Below are 6000 nucleotides of genomic sequence, written 5' to 3'. Positions count from 1 at the left end.
TTAGTTTAAACCAGCCTTTTAACATCTAGTGTTGTCCACTACTGTCTGTCTATAAAAACTCTGTAATCCCTTTGTTCGGGGCTCAGAGCTTGGAGTATTAACTCCTCTGGGCCCACCGGTGTAAATAAACCTAAGTTCTCCAACTCTCCGAGTGTGGTGCTTGGTTTCTTGAGTACTGGTTTCTGCAGCATTATATCTTCTAATATTCTATATCTTCTATAATCAAGTACCCATTTGGTATTAACAGCCTGTTATATTAAAGAAACTATAAGCAAGGATAAGCTGAACATTTACAGTGTTGAAATTTACAGTGTTTACAATTCCTTGGAAAATTACAGGGAATTTTCAATTCCCTCCTTCTGGTAGAGACAGAACCCAGAAAACTGCATGCGGGAAGCTTTCAAGAACAGAAAAGAGAATAGAATGGTAAACCCAAGGCAAAAGCCAGGTGAATAGAGAGGATAAGACTTGGTTAAACAAACAGAAGGACTGAAAAAACACTATAAATCTTGTTCTCCAGTGCCTGACAAGGTGATGGGGGGAATGGAAACAATGCCATGCTGACATAACTTTCTATTACTACTGTTGTAAAATATATGAAAAAAATATGTTATCAGCATATTTGAAAAGAAAAGCGTGATAAAAGTCAAAAATTCTCAACCAAAATTAATAAAGATTATGCAGAGTATCTAATCCTCATTCTGCAGACATTTCCCCTTGGAGAGGTTTGCAAAAAACTTGTAACAAATTTGGGTGAGGATACACTATTTGCGTAAAGCTCCCCTAGCCATTCTTGCTATGCCCCTTGGTGATGACCACTTATACAGTCAATTGTAATTTGATACTACAGTAAATGGGGAATCATGTATAGAATTCAAAAATGGTAGTTTCTTTCTCCTAGATTTTAAACAACCATAGCTGGAGTTTTGAGAAGTGGTTGTAAATTAAGTTCAGCAAGAATGCAGAAAGCATCTATACATGCATTCACGATGCTACATGACAGTATTCTTAAAACCATTTAAAGAGAAACCAACTATCTTTAGTACTAAGTAGAGCAAGTGGTGTATTGAAGAGGAGTTAATAAATGCCCTGAAATATAAGCATGGAGGCTTTCTGGAGAACATGGTTGTTCCCCGACCCGTGCCCCACCCCGACCCCTGCCCTGGCCCCCTAGCCTCTGAACTCACCTTAGTAAAAATTCTACAATCACTAGGCTCTAGATGCATTTGGAGCATACAAAATTTTTAAACAACTCTCTGCTCTAAGCATACATGCACACACACATGCACAAACCTCACAATAAACTGATGTGAATCTAGAAGAAGAAATGACTAATACACATAGGAAGGTTTGAGAATTTCAAGGGAAGTGGCATTTTAATTGTCTTTCTAAGAATGCTCTTTTAGCAGTCAGAAAAGGGCAGGAAGAACACTATCAGAAAACATGTGCGTAGAAGAAGAGTCATGAAGCATATGCAATTTTTTTTAACAGTGGGATGGTCCCCATTTAGGAGAGGTTGGGGGCAGGTTCTGAATGACAGAACCAAAGTAGCTGTTCATTTTTTCATCATAGAGATCCTATGTGTTTGGTTACACTTTGTGTTTCATGTGTTTCGTGTCATATTTGAATGACAGAATTGAATTGACAGAAATATACCAATTCTGTCATATCATACAGAATCTGTAATATTCTGAAAATCTTACATTCAATACATGAAGGACGTTTTGGCCTGGAAATGTGTCAAAGGAAATGGGAGCTTCCTACACGGTAGAATGGTAAATTAGAGAGTCATACAAGGTAAGTGATAGTTAAAGCAATAAAAAAAAATGTTTCCTTTAGAGGTAAATAGACAAAAGCCTTCAGAGGAGAGTGGAAGGGTCTCAAAGACAAGCCATTTGGGTCTAGAAAGATTGCTTGGATAGATGAGTTTCCCACCTTAGGGTCTTTGAATTGGTTGTGAACCATGCGGTTAATGCTCTCAAGGGCTTCCCTGACTTCACAAACCACAGTAGCCATTCATTTTTTCATCATAGAGATCCTATGTGTTTGGTTACACTTTATGTTTCATGTGTGTATATTGCCTGTCCCGTCATAAGCATGTAGTCAGTATACGGTGAATAAATTCACAACTTCTGTAATCACCTAACCACTCTAAAACTCACTTTACATTTATAAAATCAAAATAGAAAATTCCAAGCTCCCAGACTTGTGAGGACCATGTGAGGCAGCTCTGTCTAGCCCCAGCATATTGTCTGACATATTATGGGTATTAAGTGGGTGCTGGTTACCTGTCCTGACTCCTCTTGTATTCTTTGCCCATAGCTACAGTGCAAAAAGAAAAAAAGTAACTCTTCAAATGTGTTAGTCTTACAGAATAATTTCCAATTAGTGTTTATGTCTCTTGCACACTCCTTCATTTTCCACCACTGATTCCTCCCTTTTTTCTTCCCCTTCCCCTTCAACAATGATTGAAGTTAAAATCAAAATTCTGCAGAGTATTTTTATGTCTGTCTTCACCTCTTATGAGAGCAAATGTTTAATGAAAAATTGAAATAGAAATATTATTTTAAAAATTGATCTGAGGAATTTGAGTTTATTCCATTCAGGTCTGCACTTCAAAGTAAACCACTTTGCTAGAAAATGTCCTGGAGGTTTTGCTTAAAAAGCCAAAATTTGATTAGAACATTATTACCAGAATACGCCACTCTGAGACATTGCCTTCAAAATCATTTTGACTCCAAGCTAGTCCATTAATATTTTACTAGGCATCTGGGGAAAAAATCTTCAATTAGAAATTATTAAGAACTTAAACTTATTGATATATATTTGATATATATTAAGAACTAATGATATTTTAAATCTCAAGTTTTAAATATTGTCATGAATGGAAACCCAGTAGAAGTTACAATATGTTAAATTCATTTGTGTATTCAGGTCATTGTCACAATCATTACTTTCAGAGCCACTGCATGGTGAAACTGATGGGAGAGGATTTCATTGAAGGAAAACTCAAAGTTCTTTTGGAAAATTGTCACATATCTCCCTAATTTTTTTTAAGTTATATTTTAAGTGATTTAAATGATTGATGTATTCATTCAGTCAGTAGTTTATGAAGCACTCCTGAGTGCCAGGTTACCATTATATCTGACAGAGCATTTGCAAATGTAGCATTACAAAATCCTGTGGGTGAGAACAAAGCAATTTTATTACATTCAGATCTTACATGCAGATACATTTTGGAAAAGAGAGATAAGAATGCTTTTGTAAGTATAATCCAAGAATATATTTGGGCTCACTCTATGTCATTTATGCAGATTCCCACACTAGAATCATTCTCACTACTCTAATTCCTGAACTTGACTTCAGTCAACTGCATTTAGCATCACATTCTCAGCCTCTCCCATGAAGAGGTACCCTGAAGCTCAGGTCCCTCCCCTTTAAAGTCTAGATGACATTGGTATATAAGGATAGTTTCTACTCATCTCAGAGTCTTCATTTCAATAACCCTGTACCTTTGGAGGAAAGTTGCTACGTGCACCAGGAGGATGGGTGATCATACTGAGGACATTCCTTCTGTGGGGATTTTTCAGTTTCTCAGACATGCAAAATCTCCTCTTTGTGATGACTTTCTTCTCCCATATGACCAACCTAGCTGCAAATGCATCCGTAATGGTGGCCATAAAGCTCAATCACAACCTTTAAACCCCCATGTATTTTTTTCTCTGTGGTCTCTTATTTTCAGAAACCTGTACCACTTACATATACACAATGGAATATTACTCAGCTATAAAAAGTAATGCATGAGTCAATTCTAATGAGGTGGATGAACCTAGAGCTTATTATACAGAATAAAGTAAGTCAGAGCAAAAGACAGATATTATATATTAAAGCATATAAATGGAATCTATAAAGATAGTACTGATGATCCTATGTGCAGGGCAGCAAAGGAGACACAGACATAAAGGATGGACTTTTGGACACAGTAGGGGAAGGAGAAGGTGGGATGATTTGAGAGAATAGCATTGAAACATATACATTACCGTGTATAAAACAGATAGCCAGTGGGAATGTGACGTATGACGCAGGGAGCCCAAAGTCAGTGCTCTGTGACAACCTAGAGGGATGGAGCGGGGAGGGAGGCAGGAGGGGGATCAAGAGGGAGGGGACACATGTATACCTATGGCCAATTCATGTTGCTGTATGGCAAAAACCATCACAATATTGTAATTACCCTCCAGTTAAAAAAATTTTTTAAAGAAACCTGTATCACTCTGGTAATCCTCTCCGACATGTTAGTGGGCTTGCTATCAGACAGCAAGTCCATTTCTCTTCCTGAGTGTGCCACACAGATATTCTTCCTGTCCAGCAGTAACTGCTTCATCACGGCTGCCATGCCTACGACTGGTACACTGCTATTCACAACCCATTCCACTCCTCCATCCTCATGACCAATAAGATCTACTTTCAGCTGATGTTGGCAGATTGGGAAGTGGTTAGGTTCCTGGTTTCTGTGTGCATCGTCACCGTGGTATTCAACTTGTTTTTCTGTGACTCCAACACCATCCAGCACTTTTGCGATGTCTTGCCTACGGTCTGCCTTGCTTGTGACTATGGTCTCTCGTGAAATGGCTATTTTTTTGCTCTCCGACTTTGTGTTGGTGGGCAGCTTTATTTTAATTATGATTTCCTATGTCTTCATTGGGTTCATAGTGATGAAGATGCCTTCTGCCAAGGGAAGGTATAAGGCCTGCTCAACTTGCTTCTCACTGTGGTGTGCATACACTATGGCTTTGCTGGCTTTGTCTATTTGAGGCCTAGGACAGTGACTCTGTGAAGATATGCTGATGGCATATACAGTACTGACACATACAGTCCTGACACTTCTGCTTAATCCCACTGTTTCCTTTTAACTTTAGTGATTATGTTTTTCAGATCTAGAAATTTCCCTTGGTTATATTTTATAATTCTACTACTTTGCTGAAATTTAACAAAGAAATAGAATTTCAATGATTGCTGGTTGAAGTTTTGTTTACTGCTGCCTTGAAATCCTTGTCAGATAATTACAGCATCCTTTTCATTTTGATGTAAGCATATATTGTCTTTCCTCATCGAACTGTTATTTTTCTAGTTCTTGGTATGACAGTGACTTTTATTGTAACAGAGACCTTTGGGATATCATATTAAGAGACACTGGATCAGATTCAGTCTTTTTTAGGAGGATGTCCCCCATCACAGCAACTACTAGGGTGTGTACATGTGTGTGTGACTTCAGCTTCCTGCTGAGCACACAGCTCTGGCAAAAAAAATGGAGTGCTGACTCCCTCTGCCTCCTTGTAGTTGAGTGAGAGACAAGTTCAGCTTTTCCCACTGCCCTGTTGTCTCCTTCCCCGTTATAGGGTAACACCCCACTGCGTTGCACACCTCCTACTCTTCCAAGTAAGGTCAGTTCCTCACTGGACCCCCTGCCACTGGGGAAGGGAGGACGTGGAGAGCTGGTTCACACTGCACTGTTGTTGAAGGTAGTGGTGGAACTCAGATCCCCACTGGGCCCTCACATACAAGGGTGGGGTCATCATTATAGGGAAATAGAGTACCAACTAGTACCCCTTCACATTCCCTCATTGTCTCATTGCTGCCAGATGACCAGGGGAGGTTCATTTCCCTGTTGGACCCCCCATGACAATACCCCAGCAGATGAATCAAAGGTTGGGGAGGGGGGTAAAAAATAGCTCCCAACGTGGTCCCAGTGAATCCTGCAGGTTGGAGACAGGTATGGTTTTCCACTCTCGCTTGTCTGCAGTAGGGCAGGTACTGCCAAAATGTTTTCTATTCTGTTAGGTCACTCTTTTCCCAGTTCCTTGGCTAGCAGGAACAGACTTATCTTTGAACTCTTTTTGTCTTTTTGTGTCTCTTGGTGGTTCTGGGTTGGAGGGTTGTGCAGCATCCTGTCCAGGATATGTGGAAGCAATAAGAAAACACAGGGACTCAGGCCTGTGGTAT

Source organism: Dama dama, chromosome 1 (assembly GCF_033118175.1).
Source record: "Dama dama isolate Ldn47 chromosome 1, ASM3311817v1, whole genome shotgun sequence".
Lineage (NCBI taxonomy): Eukaryota > Metazoa > Chordata > Mammalia > Artiodactyla > Cervidae > Dama > Dama dama.
The sequence above is the reverse complement of the archived record's forward strand: the minus strand, read 5'-3'. Positions refer to the sequence as shown.